Source organism: Pleurodeles waltl, chromosome 4_1, assembly GCF_031143425.1.
Source record: "Pleurodeles waltl isolate 20211129_DDA chromosome 4_1, aPleWal1.hap1.20221129, whole genome shotgun sequence".
In the NCBI taxonomy this organism is placed as follows: Eukaryota; Metazoa; Chordata; class Amphibia; order Caudata; family Salamandridae; genus Pleurodeles; species Pleurodeles waltl.
The window spans coordinates 55,126,992-55,142,430 of NC_090442.1; the positions used below are offsets into that span (position 1 = coordinate 55,126,992).

General features: G+C 52.7%; 12 non-coding genes across 12 annotated transcripts; 7 read left to right on the forward strand and 5 right to left on the reverse strand.

Moving 5' to 3' along the window:
• The first annotated feature begins 71 nt into the window (after positions 1-71).
• Positions 72-143, forward strand: TRNAW-CCA (transfer RNA tryptophan (anticodon CCA)). The gene has a single exon. It is a non-coding gene; the product is annotated as a tRNA-Trp (tRNA).
• Positions 144-214: 71 nt separating this feature from the next.
• Positions 215-285, reverse strand: TRNAG-GCC (transfer RNA glycine (anticodon GCC)). Its single transcript has one exon. It is a non-coding gene; the product is annotated as a tRNA-Gly (tRNA).
• Positions 286-2,315: 2,030 nt separating this feature from the next.
• On the forward strand, positions 2,316-2,387 carry TRNAW-CCA (transfer RNA tryptophan (anticodon CCA)). Its single transcript has one exon. It is a non-coding gene; the product is annotated as a tRNA-Trp (tRNA).
• A 2,172-nt stretch (positions 2,388-4,559) lies between these two features.
• On the forward strand, positions 4,560-4,631 carry TRNAW-CCA (transfer RNA tryptophan (anticodon CCA)). The gene has a single exon. It is a non-coding gene; the product is annotated as a tRNA-Trp (tRNA).
• A 1,848-nt stretch (positions 4,632-6,479) lies between these two features.
• Positions 6,480-6,553, forward strand: TRNAN-GUU (transfer RNA asparagine (anticodon GUU)). Its single transcript has one exon. It is a non-coding gene; the product is annotated as a tRNA-Asn (tRNA).
• Positions 6,554-6,949: 396 nt separating this feature from the next.
• Positions 6,950-7,020, reverse strand: TRNAG-GCC (transfer RNA glycine (anticodon GCC)). Its single transcript has one exon. It is a non-coding gene; the product is annotated as a tRNA-Gly (tRNA).
• A 2,030-nt stretch (positions 7,021-9,050) lies between these two features.
• Positions 9,051-9,122, forward strand: TRNAW-CCA (transfer RNA tryptophan (anticodon CCA)). The gene has a single exon. It is a non-coding gene; the product is annotated as a tRNA-Trp (tRNA).
• Positions 9,123-9,193: 71 nt separating this feature from the next.
• Positions 9,194-9,264, reverse strand: TRNAG-GCC (transfer RNA glycine (anticodon GCC)). Its single transcript has one exon. It is a non-coding gene; the product is annotated as a tRNA-Gly (tRNA).
• Positions 9,265-10,962: 1,698 nt separating this feature from the next.
• Positions 10,963-11,036, forward strand: TRNAN-GUU (transfer RNA asparagine (anticodon GUU)). Its single transcript has one exon. It is a non-coding gene; the product is annotated as a tRNA-Asn (tRNA).
• Positions 11,037-11,289: 253 nt separating this feature from the next.
• TRNAW-CCA (transfer RNA tryptophan (anticodon CCA)) lies at positions 11,290-11,361 on the forward strand. Its single transcript has one exon. It is a non-coding gene; the product is annotated as a tRNA-Trp (tRNA).
• Positions 11,362-11,432: 71 nt separating this feature from the next.
• TRNAG-GCC (transfer RNA glycine (anticodon GCC)) lies at positions 11,433-11,503 on the reverse strand. Its single transcript has one exon. It is a non-coding gene; the product is annotated as a tRNA-Gly (tRNA).
• Positions 11,504-13,676: 2,173 nt separating this feature from the next.
• TRNAG-GCC (transfer RNA glycine (anticodon GCC)) lies at positions 13,677-13,747 on the reverse strand. The gene has a single exon. It is a non-coding gene; the product is annotated as a tRNA-Gly (tRNA).
• Between the last annotated feature and the right edge of the window lie 1,692 nt (positions 13,748-15,439).

The following is a 15,439-nucleotide window of genomic DNA, read 5'->3' on the forward strand; positions in this document are numbered from 1 at the left end:
CAGGCGTACTGAGGGCCAATAAAAGGCACAGAAGCATTTCTTGATCCGGGGCTGAGAACTGCATGCACAGGGACCTCGTGGCGCAACGGTAGCGCGTCTGACTCCAGATCAGAAGGTTGCGTGTTCAAATCACGTCGGGGTCACTCTTTGACATTTTTTCCCCCACCAAGTCTAAATCTCTGACTTCTAAAGCAAAGCCAAAAGAAGGGCGCTTTGCATTGGCCGGGAATCGAACCCGGGCCTCCCGCGTGGCAGGCGAGAATTCTACCACTGAACCACCAATGCTTCACTTACATAGGCTGAGCAGAGAGCCCTGCCGTAGACAGTAGTGATGAGGCCCATGCATTCGCATGGGACACCTATGAACAAAGTTTGCATGGCAAGCCTTGGACTGCCAAACGTTCACATGCTGATGGCAGGAATCAGATGCAGGAGACTGAAACTATGAATGTTTCTGCTTTTGCTAAGGACAGTGGTTTGGGGCCAGTGTTGTGCTTGACAGAGCACGACATCAGCCTGCTCTCTGGCTGCTCCCGGGAGAAGTGGCTGACAGAAAGCACCCTCCAGACCACCAGCAATCTTGTGTTTCACAACATGCCACTGTCACTGGACTTTCCTTCTGGGAAAGCCTAGTCACTGACCTGGCCAGATTCCCTGTCCTCCCCAAAATCCTGGGGAGAAACGGGCAGAGTTCTGCGCCCTGCGCCCTCTTTCGCGTCCCTAACGCGCTCCCAACGCGCCCTACAGCCCTGGTCGGGCACAGCCCTGGTCGGGCTCATACCACTGGGGCCACTGCCGAGGAAGAGCCCCGGAAGCCTAGGGCCAGGCCTATTGCACAGGCATCTTAGACCAGGCCATTCCGGGATTGCTGTGTTTCACGTCCTGCCCTTCAACACTCCTGGGAGGGCTTTCCCTGAGAACCCTCATGTCTCTCCCCTCCCAGGAGGCTGTGGTTCTATGCAAAATAGGGGGTGCACCACGGGCCGTCCCCTTTCCTCTCTCTCGCCAATATCTTTCACCAAAGCTGAGCCCTGCAGGTAAATGTATCTTTCTGGCTGAGGGGCCAGGGAGGGCCTTTGCCTGCAGTCTTACAAGCCAGAGTGCAGAGAAGGCAGCAGCTCTGGGACCGGGACTCTGCTCAAAGACATATCTAACATGCCACAGTGGAGCTGAGATGGGCAAGACACGTGTCTCACAGGCTGGCAGCACACCAAAACAGTGGCAGGAAACTATGCTAACAAGGAAAGAGAAAAGTCACATGTCTCGTGGCCTTCCCACCATTAGACAGTAGTCTGCGCAAGAAAACATCCAACAGTGACAGGACAACCAAGCAAATGACAAACGCCTTGCTGAATAAAGTCATCTTACATGACATTTCGTACAAAGGCCCAGATCATGGGGATGATCGCGCAGAAGCAGCAAGTATCAGAGCCACCGAACCTGAGGTGAGTTACACGAGGAGAAAGGGCGACATGGGGACAGGGGCTAGGGGCTCAGGGAACAGCTACCACAATGCAACCTCGGGTGTGGGGATGCCACTCATTGCGGGTACTGCCCTGGGATTTCCTTTTAGAAAGAATCGCTGGTTAAAGTGTAGTGCACAAAAAACCCAACTCCTCGATTACACTATTAGATAACATCCTTTAACTGCCCCACCCACCCTGTGTGAGTCTCACCCACTTCCCGCCTGCTCCCTCTAGTCTGAGAGTTGTATCTCCACAAAAAACACACAGTGGGGCTCAATGAGCTGCTCATGTCTGACATGGACACCTAAGCAGTGCTGGATTCACAACCTGAAAGCCTGCAAAGGAAAGTGTGCCCGGCAGAAGATAAGCTGCCTGGCAACTCAGAACCTTCTTCTAAGAGAAGTAAGACATGTCACAATGGAGTCTAAGCCTACCTGTCTTATGCCAGGACCTTAGAGCTGCAGGCAGGAGCACAAAGGTAAAAACATATATTGAGTCCCAACACGCTCACTGCGGTGGTTGGTCTCTGTGGCGCAATCGGTTAGCGCGGTCGGCTGTTAACCGAAAGGTTGGTGGTTCAAGCCCACCCAGGGACGTACGCTTTTGCCTACATCAAGTCCTGAATTAAAACACAGCTGTCTGGCTTTGCTCTTAGAGCTCTCGCTTTGCCTGCGTGACATGCTCTATCTCAACATTTCTATCTTCTCTCATCTCTTCACCTCTAGTCATTTCCACCAATAGGACTGGAAACGGGCCACCAAGCCTTCTACTTTAACCACAGGCGTACTGAGGGCCAATAAAAGGCACAGAAGCATTTCTTGATCCGGGGCTGAGAACTGCATGCACAGGGACCTCGTGGCGCAACGGTAGCGCGTCTGACTCCAGATCAGAAGGTTGCGTGTTCAAATCACGTCGGGGTCACTCTTTGACATTTTTTTCCCCACCAAGTCTATATCTCTGACTTCTAAAGCAAAGCCAAAAGAAGGGTGCTTTGCATTGGCCGGGAATCGAACCCGGGCCTCACGCGTGGCAGGCGAGAATTCTACCACTGAACCACCAATGCTTCACTTACATAGGCTGAGCAGAGAGCCCTGCCGTAGACAGTAGTGATGAGGCCCATGCATTCGCATGGGACACCTATCAACAAAGTTTGCATGGCAAGCCTTGGACTGCCAAACGTTCACATGCTGATGGCAGGAATCAGATGCAGGAGACTGAAACTATGAATGTTTCTGCTTTTGCTAAGGACAGTGGTTTGGGGCCAGTGTTGTGCTTGACAGAGCACGACATCAGCCTGCTCTCTGGCTGCTCCCGGGAGAAGTGGCTGACAGAAAGCACCCTCCAGACCACCAGCAATCTTGTGTTTCACAACATGCCACTGTCACTGGACTTTCCTTCTGGGAAAGCCTAGTCACTGACCTGGCCAGATTCCCTGTCCTCCCCAAAATCCTGGGGAGAAACGGGCAGAGTTCTGCGCCCTGCGCCCTCTTTCGCGTCCCTAACACGCTCCCAACGCGCCCTACAGCCCTGGTCGGGCACAGCCCTGGTCGGGCTCATACCACTGGGGCCACTGCCGAGGAAGAGCCCCGGAAGCCTAGGGCCAGGCCTATTGCACAGGCATCTTAGACCAGGCCATTCCGGGATTGCTGTGTTTCACGTCCTGCCCTTCAACACTCCTGGGAGGGCTTTCCCTGAGAACCCTCATGTCTCTCCCCTCCCAGGAGGCTGTGGTTCTATGCAAAATAGGGGGTGCACCACGGGCCGTCCCCTTTCCTCTCTCTCGCCAATATCTTTCACCAAAGCTGAGCCCTGCAGGTAAATGTATCTTTCTGGCTGAGGGGCCAGGGAGGGCCTTTGCCTGCAGTCTTACAAGCCAGAGTGCAGAGAAGGCAGCAGCTCTGGGACCGGGACTCTGCTCAAAGACATATCTAACATGCCACAGTGGAGCTGAGATGGGCAAGACACGTGTCTCACAGGCTGGCAGCACACCAAAACAGTGGCAGGAAACTATGCTAACAAGGAAAGAGAAAAGTCACATGTCTCGTGGCCTTCCCACCATTAGACAGTAGTCTGCGCAAGAAAACATCCAACAGTGACAGGACAACCAAGCAAATGACAAACGCCTTGCTGAATAAAGTCATCTTACATGACATTTCGTACAAAGGCCCAGATCATGGGGATGATCGCGCAGAAGCAGCAAGTATCAGAGCCACCGAACCTGAGGTGAGTTACACGAGGAGAAAGGGCGACATGGGGACAGGGGCTAGGGGCTCAGGGAACAGCTACCACAATGCAACCTCGGGTGTGGGGATGCCACTCATTGCGGGTACTGCCCTGGGATTTCCTTTTAGAAAGAATCGCTGGTTAAAGTGTAGTGCACAAAAAACCCAACTCCTCGATTACACTATTAGATAACATCCTTTAACTGCCCCACCCACCCTGTGTGAGTCTCACCCACTTCCCGCCTGCTCCCTCTAGTCTGAGAGTTGTATCTCCACAAAAAACACACAGTGGGGCTCAATGAGCTGCTCATGTCTGACATGGACACCTAAGCAGTGCTGGATTCACAACCTGAAAGCCTGCAAAGGAAAGTGTGCCCGGCAGAAGATAAGCTGCCTGGCAACTCAGAACCTTCTTCTAAGAGAAGTAAGACATGTCACAATGGAGTCTAAGCCTACCTGTCTTATGCCAGGACCTTAGAGCTGCAGGCAGGAGCACAAAGGTAAAAACATATATTGAGTCCCAACACGCTCACTGCGGTGGTTGGTCTCTGTGGCGCAATAGGTTAGCGCGGTCGGCTGTTAACCGAAAGGTTGGTGGTTCAAGCCCACCCAGGGACGTGTGCTTTTGCCTACATCAAGTCCTGAATTAAAACACAGCTGTCTGGCTTTGCTCTTAGAGCTCTCGCTTTGCCTGCGTGACATGCTCTATCTCAACATTTCTATCTTCTCTCATCTCTTCACCTCTAGTCATTTCCACCAATAGGACTGGAAACGGGCCACCAAGCCTTCTACTTTAACCACAGGCGTACTGAGGGCCAATAAAAGGCACAGAAGCATTTCTTGATCCGGGGCTGAGAACTGCATGCACAGGGACCTCGTGGCGCAACGGTAGCGCGTCTGACTCCAGATCAGAAGGTTGCGTGTTCAAATCACGTCGGGGTCACTCTTTGACATTTTTTTCCCCACCAAGTCTATATCTCTGACTTCTAAAGCAAAGCCAAAAGAAGGGTGCTTTGCATTGGCCGGGAATCGAACCCGGGCCTCACGCGTGGCAGGCGAGAATTCTACCACTGAACCACCAATGCTTCACTTACATAGGCTGAGCAGAGAGCCCTGCCGTAGACAGTAGTGATGAGGCCCATGCATTCGCATGGGACACCTATCAACAAAGTTTGCATGGCAAGCCTTGGACTGCCAAACGTTCACATGCTGATGGCAGGAATCAGATGCAGGAGACTGAAACTATGAATGTTTCTGCTTTTGCTAAGGACAGTGGTTTGGGGCCAGTGTTGTGCTTGACAGAGCACGACATCAGCCTGCTCTCTGGCTGCTCCCGGGAGAAGTGGCTGACAGAAAGCACCCTCCAGACCACCAGCAATCTTGTGTTTCACAACATGCCACTGTCACTGGACTTTCCTTCTGGGAAAGCCTAGTCACTGACCTGGCCAGATTCCCTGTCCTCCCCAAAATCCTGGGGAGAAACGGGCAGAGTTCTGCGCCCTGCTCCCTCTTTCGCGTCCCTAACGCGCTCCCAACGCGCCCTACAGCCCTGGTCGGGCACAGCCCTGGTCGGGCTCATACCACTGGGGCCTCTGCCGAGGAAGAGCCCCGGAAGCCTAGGGCCAGGCCTATTGCACAGGCATCTTAGACCAGGCCATTCCGGGATTGCTGTGTTTCACGTCCTGCCCTTCAACACTCCTGGGAGGGCTTTCCCTGAGAACCCTCATGTCTCTGCCCTCCCAGGAGGCTGTGGTTCTATGCAAAATAGGGGGTGCACCACGGGCCGTCCCCTTTCCTCTCTCTCGCCAATATCTTTCACCAAAGCTGAGCCCTGCAGGTAAATGTATCTAACTGGCTGAGGGGGCAGGGAGGGCCTTTGCCTGCAGTCTTACAAGCCAGAGTGCAGAGAAGGCAGCAGCTCTGGGACCGGGACTCTGCTCAAAGACATATCTAACATGCCACAGTGGAGCTGAGATGGGCAAGACACGTGTCTCACAGGCAGGCAGCACACCAAGACAGTGGCAGGAAACTATGCTAACAAGGAAAGAGAAAAGTCACGTGTCTCGTGGCCTTCCCACCATTAGACAGTAGTCTGCGCAAGAAAACATCCAACAGTGACAGGACAACCAAGCAAATGACAAACGCCGTGCTGAATAAAGTCATCTTACATGACTTTTCGTACAAAGGCCCAGATCATGGGGATGATCGTGCAGCAGAAGCAGCAAGTATCAGAGCCACCGAACCTGGGGTGAGTTACACGAGGAGAAAGGGCGACATGGGGACAGGGGCTATGGGCTCAGGGAACAGCTACCACAATGCAACCTCGGGTGTGGGGATGCCACTCATTGCAGGTACTGCCCTGGGATTTCCTTTTAGAAAGAATCACTGGTTAAAGTGTAGTGCACAAAAAACCCAACTCCTCGATTACACTATTAGATAACATCCTTTAACTGCCCCACCCACCCTGTGTGAGTCTCACCCACTTCCCGCCTGCTCCCTCTAGTCTGAGAGTTGTATCTCCACAAAAAACACACAGTGGGGCTCAATGAGCTGCTCATGTCTGACATGGACACCTAAGCAGTGCTGGATTCACAACCTGAAAGCCTGCAAAGGAAAGTGTGCCCGGCAGAAGATAAGCTGCCTGGCAACTCAGAACCTTCTTCTAAGAGAAGTAAGACATGTCACAATGGAGTCTAAGCCTACCTGTCTTATGCCAGGACCTTAGAGCTGCAGGCAGGAGCACAAAGGTAAAAACATATATTGAGTCCCAACACGCTCACTGTGGTGGTTGGTCTCTGTGGCGCAATCGGTTAGCGCGTTCGGCTGTTAACCGAAAGGTTGGTGGTTCAAGCCCACCCAGGGACGTATGCTTTTGCCTACATCAAGTCCTGAATTAAAACACAGCTGTCTGGCTTTGCTCTTAGAGCTCTCGCTTTGCCTGCGTGACATGCTCTATCTCAACATTTCTATCTTCTCTCATCTCTTCACCTCTAGTCATTTCCACCAATAGGACTGGAAACGGGCCACCAAGCCTTCTACTTTAACCACAGGCGTACTGAGGGCCAATAAAAGGCACAGAAGCATTTCTTGATCCGGGGCTGAGAACTGCATGCACAGGGACCTCGTGGCGCAACGGTAGCGCGTCTGACTCCAGATCAGAAGGTTGCGTGTTCAAATTACGTCGGGGTCACTCTTTGACATTTTTTTCCCAACCAAGTCTATATCTCTGACTTCTAAAGCAAAGCCAAAAGAAGTGCGCTTTGCATTGGCCGGGAATCGAACCCGGGCCTCCCGCGTGGCAGGCGAGAATTCTACCACTGAACCACCAATGCTTCACTTACATAGGCTGAGCAGAGACCCCTGCCGTAGACAGTAGTGATGAGGCCCATGCATTCGCATGGGACACCTATGAACAAAGTTTGCATGGCAAGCCTTGGACTGCCAAACGTTCACATGCTGATGGCAGGAATCAGATGCAGGAGACTGAAACTATGAATGTTTCTGCTTTTGCTAAGGACAGTGGTTTGGGGCCAGTGTTGTGATTGACAGAGCACGACATCAGCCTGCTCTCTGGCTGCTCCCGGGAGAAGTGGCTGACAGAAAGCACCCTCCAGACCACCAGCAATCTTGTGTTTCACAACATGCCACTGTCACTGGACTTTCCTTCTGGGAAAGCCTAGTCACTGACCTGGCCAGATTCCCTGTCCTCCCCAAAATCCTGGGGAGAAACGGGCAGAGTTCTGCGCCCTGCGCCCTCTTTCGCGTCCCTAACGAGCTCCCAACGCGCCCTACAGCCCTGGTCGGGCACAGCCCTGGTCGGGCTCATACCACTGGGGCCTCTGCCGAGGAAGAGCCCCGGAAGCCTAGGGCCAGGCCTATTGCACAGGCATCTTAGACCAGGCCATTCCGGGATTGCTGTGTTTCACGTCCTGCCCTTCAACACTCCTGGGAGGGCTTTCCCTGAGAACCCTCATGTCTCTCCCCTCCCAGGAGGCTGTGGTTCTATGCAAAATAGGGGGTGCACCACGGGCCGTCCCCTTTCCTCTCTCTCGCCAATATCTTTCACCAAAGCTGAGCCCTGCAGGTAAATGTATCTATCTGGCTGAGGGGCCAGGGAGGGCCTTTGCCTGCAGTCTTAAAAGCCAGAGTGCAGAGAAGGCAGCAGCTCTGGGACCGGGACTCTGCTCAAAGACATATCTAACATGCCACAGTGGAGCTGAGATGGGCAAGACACGTGTCTCACAGGCTGGCAGCACACCAAAACAGTGGCAGGAAACTATGCTAACAAGGAAAGAGAAAAGTCACGTGTCTCGTGGCCTTCCCACCATTAGACAGTAGTCTGCGCAAGAAAACATCCAACAGTGACAGGACAACCAAGCAAATGACAAACGCCGTGCTGAATAAAGTCATCTTACATGACATTTCGTACAAAGGCCCAGATCATGGGGATGATCGCGCAGAAGCAGCAAGTATCAGAGCCACCGAACCTGGGGTGAGTTACACGAGGAGAAAGGGCGACATGGGGACAGGGGCTATGGGCTCAGGGAACAGCTACCACAATGCAACCTCGGGTGTGGGGATGCCACTCATTGCGGGTACTGCCCTGGGATTTCCTTTTAGAAAGAATCGCTGGTTAAAGTGTAGTGCACAAAAAACCCAACTCCTCGATTACACTATTAGATAACATCCTTTAACTGCCCCACCCACCCTGTGTGAGTCTCACCCACTTCCCGCCTGCTCCCTCTAGTCTGAGAGTTGTATCTCCACAAAAAACACACAGTGGGGCTCAATGAGCTGCTCATGTCTGACATGGACACCTAAGCAGTGCTGGATTCACAACCTGAAAGCCTGCAAAGGAAAGTGTGCCCGGCAGAAGATAAGCTGCCTGGCAACTCAGAACCTTCTTCTAAGAGAAGTAAGACATGTCACAATGGAGTCTAAGCCTACCTGTCTTATGCCAGGACCTTAGAGCTGCAGGCAGGAGCACAAAGGAAAAAACATATATTGAGTCCCAACACACTCACTGTGGTGGTTGGTCTCTGTGGCGCAATCGGTTAGTGCGTTCGGCTGTTAACCGAAAGGTTGGTGGTTCAAGCCCACCCAGGGACGTATGCTTTTGCCTACATCAAGTCCTGAATTAAAACACAGCTGTCTGGCTTTGCTCTTAGAGCTCTCGCTTTGCCTGCGTGACATGCTCTATCTCAACATTTCTATCTTCTCTCATCTCTTCACCTCTAGTCATTTCCACCAATAGGACTGGAAACGGGCCACCAAGCCTTCTACTTTAACCACAGGCGTACTGAGGGCCAATAAAAGGCACAGAAGCATTTCTTGATCCGGGGCTGAGAACTGCATGCACAGGGACCTCGTGGCGCAACGGTAGCGCGTCTGACTCCAGATCAGAAGGTTGCGTGTTCAAATCACGTCGGGGTCACTCTTTGACATTTTTTTCCCCACCAAGTCTATATCTCTAACTTCTAAAGCAAAGCCAAAAGAAGGGTGCTTTGCATTGGCCGGGAATCGAACCCGGGCCTCCCGCGTGGCAGGCGAGAATTCTACCACTGAACCACCAATGCTTCACTTACATAGGCTGAGCAGAGAGCCCTGCCGTAGACAGTAGTGATGAGGCCCATGCATTCGCATGGGACACCTATGAACAAAGTTTGCATGGCAAGCCTTGGACTGCCAAACGTTCACATGCTGATGGCAGGAATCAGATGCAGGAGACTGAAACTATGAATGTTTCTGCTTTTGCTAAGGACAGTGTGGGCCAGTGTTGTGCTTGACAGAGCACGACATCAGCCTGCTCTCTGGCTGCTCCCGGGAGAAGTGGCTGACAGAAAGCACCCTCCAGACCACCAGCAATCTTGTGTTTCACAACATGCCACTGTCACTGGACTTTCCTTCTGGGAAAGCCTAGTCACTGACCTGGCCAGATTCCCTGTCCTCCCCAAAATCCTGGGGAGAAACGGGCAGAGTTCTGCGCCCTGCTCCCTCTTTCGCGTCCCTAACGCGCTCCCAACGCGCCCTACAGCCCTGGTCGGGCACAGCCCTGGTCGGGCTCATACCACTGGGGCCTCTGCCGAGGAAGAGCCCCGGAAGCCTAGGGCCAGGCCTATTGCACAGGCATCTTAGACCAGGCCATTCCGGGATTGCTGTGTTTCACGTCCTGCCCTTCAACACTCCTGGGAGGGCTTTCCCTGAGAACCCTCATGTCTCTGCCCTCCCAGGAGGCTGTGGTTCTATGCAAAATAGGGGGTGCACCACGGGCCGTCCCCTTTCCTCTCTCTCGCCAATATCTTTCACCAAAGCTGAGCCCTGCAGGTAAATGTATCTATCTGGCTGAGGGGCCAGGGAGGGCCTTTGCCTGCAGTCTTACAAGCCAGAGTGCAGAGAAGGCAGCAGCTCTGGGACCGGGACTCTGCTCAAAGACATATCTAACATGCCACAGTGGAGCTGAGATGGGCAAGACACGTGTCTCACAGGCAGGCAGCACAACAAGACAGTGGCAGGAAACTATGCTAACAAGGAAAGAGAAAAGTCACGTGTCTCGTGGCCTTCCCACCATTAGATAGTAGTCTGCGCAAGAAAACATCCAACAGTGACAGGACAACCAAGCAAATGACAAACGCCGTGCTGAATAAAGTCATCTTACATGACATTTCGTACAAAGGCCCAGATCATGGGGATGATCGCGCAGAAGCAGCAAGTATCAGAGCCACCGAACCTGAGGTGAGTTACACGAGGAGAAAGGGCGACATGGGGACAGGGGCTATGGGCTCAGGGAACAGCTACCACAATGCAACCTCGGGTGTGGGGATGCCACTCATTGCGGGTACTGCCCTGGGATTTCCTTTTAGAAAGAATCGCTGGTTAAAGTGTAGTGCACAAAAAACCCAACTCCTCGATTACACTATTAGATAACATCCTTTAACTGCCCCACCCACCCTGTGTGAGTCTCACCCACTTCCCGCCTGCTCCCTCTAGTCTGAGAGTTGTATCTCCACAAAAAACACACAGTGGGCTCAATGAGCTGCTCATGTCTGACATGGACACCTAAGCAGTGCTGGATTCACAACCTGAAAGCCTGCAAAGGAAAGTGTGCCCGGCAGAAGATAAGCTGCCTGGCAACTCAGAACCTTCTTCTAAGAGAAGTAAGACATGTCACAATGGAGTCTAAGCCTACCTGTCTTATGCCAGGACCTTAGAGCTGCAGGCAGGAGCACAAAGGTAAAAACATATATTGAGTCCCAACACGCTCACTGCGGTGGTTGGTCTCTGTGGCGCAATCGGTTAGCGCGTTCGGCTGTTAACCGAAAGGTTGGTGGTTCAAGCCCACCCAGGGACGTATGCTTTTGCCTTCATCAAGTCCTGAATTAAAACACAGCTGTCTGGCTTTGCTCTTAGAGCTCTCGCTTTGCCTGCGTGACATGCTCTATCTCAACATTTCTATCTTCTCTCATCTCTTCACCTCTAGTCATTTCCACCAATAGGACTGGAAACGGGCCACCAAGCCTTCTACTTTAACAACAGGCGTACTGAGGGCCAATAAAAGGCACAGAAACATTTCTTGATCCGGGGCTGACAACTGCATGCACAGGGACCTCGTGGCGCAGCGGTAGCGCGTCTGACTCCAGATCAGAAGGTTGCGTGTTCAAATCACGTCGGGGTCACTCTTTGAAATTTTTTTCCCCACCAAGTCTATATCTCTGACTTCTAAAGCAAAGCCAAAAGAAGGGCGCTTTGCATTGGCCGGGAATCGAACCCGGGCCTCCCGCGTGGCAGGCGAGAATTCTACCACTGAACCACCAATGCTTCACTTACATAGGCTGCGCAGAGAGCCCTGCCATAGACAGTAGTGATGAGGCCCATGCATTCGCATGGGACACCTATGAACAAAGTTTGCATGGCAAGCCTTGGACTGCCAAACGTTCACATGCTGATGGCAGGAATCAGATGCAGGAGACTGAAACTATGAATGTTTCTGCTTTTGCAAAGGACAGTGGTTTGGGGCCAGTGTTGTGCTTGACAGAGCACGACATCAGCCTGCTCTCTGGCTGCTCCCGGGAGAAGTGGCTGACAGAAAGCACCCTCCAGACCACCAGCAATCTTGTGTTTCACAACATGCCACTGTCACTGGACTTTCCTTCTGGGAAAGCCTAGTCACTGACCTGGCCAGATTCCCTGTCCTCCCCAAAATCCTGGGGAGAAACGGGCAGAGTTCTGCGCCCTGCGCCCTCTTTCGCGTCCCTAACGCGCTCCCAACGCGCCCTACAGCCCTGGTCGGGCACAGCCCTGGTCGGGCTCATACCACTGGGGCCTCTGCCGAGGAAGAGCCCCGGAAGCCTAGGGCCAGGCCTATTGCACAGGCATCTTAGACCAGGCCATTCCGGGATTGCTGTGTTTCACGTCCTGCCCTTCAACACTCCTGGGAGGGCTTTCCCTGAGAACCCTCATGTCTCTGCCCTCCCAGGAGGCTGTGGTTCTATGCAAAATAGGGGGTGCACCACGGGCCGTCCCCTTTCCTCTCTCTCGCCAATATCTTTCACCAAAGCTGAGCCCTGCAGGTAAATGTATCTATCTGGCTGAGGGGCCAGGGAGGGCCTTTGCCTGCAGTCTTACAAGCCAGAGTGCAGAGAAGGCAGCAGCTCTGGGACCGGGACTCTGCTCAAAGACATATCTAACATGCCACAGTGGAGCTGAGATGGGCAAGACACGTGTCTCACAGGCAGGCAGCACAACAAGACAGTGGCAGGAAACTATGCTAACAAGGAAAGAGAAAAGTCACGTGTCTCGTGGCCTTCCCACCATTAGACAGTAGTCTGCGCAAGAAAACATCCAACAGTGACAGGACAACCAAGCAAATGACAAACGCTGTGCTGAATAAAGTCATCTTACATGACATTTCGTACAAAGGCCCAGATCATGGGGATGATCACGCAGAAGCAGCAAGTATCAGAGCCACCGAACCTGAGGTGAGTTACACGAGGAGAAAGGGCGACATGGGGACAGGGGCTAGGGGCTCAGGGAACAGCTACCACAATGCAACCTCGGGTGTGGGGATGCCACTCATTGCGGGTACTGCCCTGGGATTTCCTTTTAGAAAGAATCGCTGGTTAAAGTGTAGTGCACAAAAAACCCAACTCCTCGATTACACTATTAGATAACATCCTTTAACTGCCCCACCCACCCTGTGTGAGTCTCACCCACTTCCCGCCTGCTCCCTCTAGTCTGAGAGTTGTATCTCCACAAAAAACACACAGTGGGGCTCAATGAGCTGCTCATGTCTGACATGGACACCTAAGCAGTGCTGGATTCACAACCTGAAAGCCTGCAAAGGAAAGTGTGCCCGGCAGAAGATAAGCTGCCTGGCAACTCAGAACCTTCTTCTAAGAGAAGTAAGACATGTCACAATGGAGTCTAAGCCTACCTGTCTTATGCCAGGACCTTAGAGCTGCAGGCAGGAGCACAAAGGTAAAAACATATATTGAGTCCCAACACGCTCACTGCGGTGGTTGGTCTCTGTGGCGCAATCGGTTAGCCCGGTCGGCTGTTAACCGAAAGGTTGGTGGTTCAAGCCCACCCAGGGACGTATGCTTTTGCCTACATCAAGTTCTGAATTAAAACACATCTGTCTGGCTTTGCTCTTAGAGCTCTCGCTTTGCCTGCGTGACATGCTCTATCTCAACATTTCTATCTTCTCTCATCTCTTCACCTCTAGTCATTTCCACCAATAGGACTGGAAACGGGACACCAAGCCTTCTACTTTAACCACAGGCGTACTGAGGGCCAATAAAAGGCACAGAAGCATTTCTTGATCCGGGGCTGAGAACTGCATGCACAGGGACCTCGTGGCACAACGGTAGCGCGTCTGACTCCAGATCAGAAGGTTGCGTGTTCAAATCACGTCGGGGTCACTCTTTGACATTTTTTTCCCCACCAAGTCTATATCTCTGACTTCTAAAGCAAAGCCAAAAGAAGGGCGCTTTGCATTGGCCGGGAATCGAACCCGGGCCTCCCGCGTGGCAGGCGAGAATTCTACCACTGAACCACCAATGCTTCACTTACATAGGCTGAGCAGAGAGCCCTGCCGTAGACAGTAGTGATGAGGCCCATGCATTCGCATGGGACACCTATGAACAAAGTTTGCATGGCAAGCCTTGGACTGCCAAACGTTCACATGCTGATGGCAGGAATCAGATGCAGGAGACTGAAACTATGAATGTTTCTGCTTTTGCTAAGGACAGTGGTTTGGGGCCAGTGTTGTGCTTGACAGAGCACGACATCAGCCTGCTCTCTGGCTGCTCCCGGGAGAAGTGGCTGACAGAAAGCACCCTCCAGACCACCAGCAATCTTGTGTTTCACAACATGCCACTGTCACTGGACTTTCCTTCTGGGAAAGCCTAGTCACTGACCTGGCCAGATTCCCTGTCCTCCCCAAAATCCTGGGGAGAAACGGGCAGAGTTCTGCGCCCTGCGCCCTCTTTCGCGTCCCTAACGCGCTCCCAACGCGCCCTACAGCCCAGGTCGGGCACAGCCCTGGTCGGGCTCATACCTCTGGGGCCTCTGCCGAGGAAGAGCCCCGGAAGCCTAGGGCCAGGCCTATTGCACAGGCATCTTAGACCAGGCCATTCCGGGATTGCTGTGTTTCACGTCCTGCCCTTCAACACTCCTGGGAGGGCTTTCCCTGAGAACCCTCATGTCTCTCCCCTCCCAGGAGGCTGTGGTTCTATGCAAAATAGGGGGTGCACCACGGGCCGTCCCCTTTCCTCTCTCTCGCCAATATCTTTCACCAAAGCTGAGCCCTGCAGGTAAATGTATCTATCTGGCTGAGGGGCCAGGGAGGGCCTTTGCCTGCAGTCTTACAAGCCAGAGTGCAGAGAAGGCAGCAGCTCTGGGACCGGGACTCTGCTCAAAGACATATCTAACATGCCACAGTGGAGCTGAGATGGGCAAGACACGTGTCTCACAGGCTGGCAGCACACCAAAACAGTGGCAGGAAACTATGCTAACAAGGAAAGAGAAAAGTCACATGTCTCATGGCCTTCCCACCATTAGACAGTAGTCTGCGCAAGAAAACATCCAACAGTGACAGGACAACCAAGCAAATGACAAACGCCGTGCTGAATAAAGTCATCTTACATGACATTTCGTACAAAGGCCCAGATCATGGGGATGATCGCGCAGAAGCAGCAAGTATCAGAGCCACCGAACCTGAGGTGAGTTACACGAGGAGAAAGGGCGACATGGGGACAGGGGCTAGGGGCTCAGGGAACAGCTACCACAATGCAACCTCGGGTGTGGGGATGCCACTCATTGCGGGTACTGCCCTGGGATTTCCTTTTAGAAAGAATCGCTGGTTAAAGTGTAGTGCACAAAAAACCCAACTCCTCGATTACACTATTAGATAACATCCTTTAACTGCCCCACCCACCCTGTGTGAGTCTCACCCACTTCCCGCCTGCTCCCTCTAGTCTGAGAGTTGTATCTCCACAAAAAACACACAGTGGGGCTCAATGAGCTGCTCATGTCTGACATGGACACCTAAGCAGTGCTGGATTCACAACCTGAAAGCCTGCAAAGGAAAGTGTGCCCGGCAGAAGATAAGCTGCCTGGCAACTCAGAACCTTCTTCTAAGAGAAGTAAGACATGTCACAATGGAGTCTAAGCCTACCTGTCTTATGCCAGGACCTTAGAGCTGCAGGCAGGAGCACAAAGGTAAAAACATATATTGAGTCCCAACACGCTCAC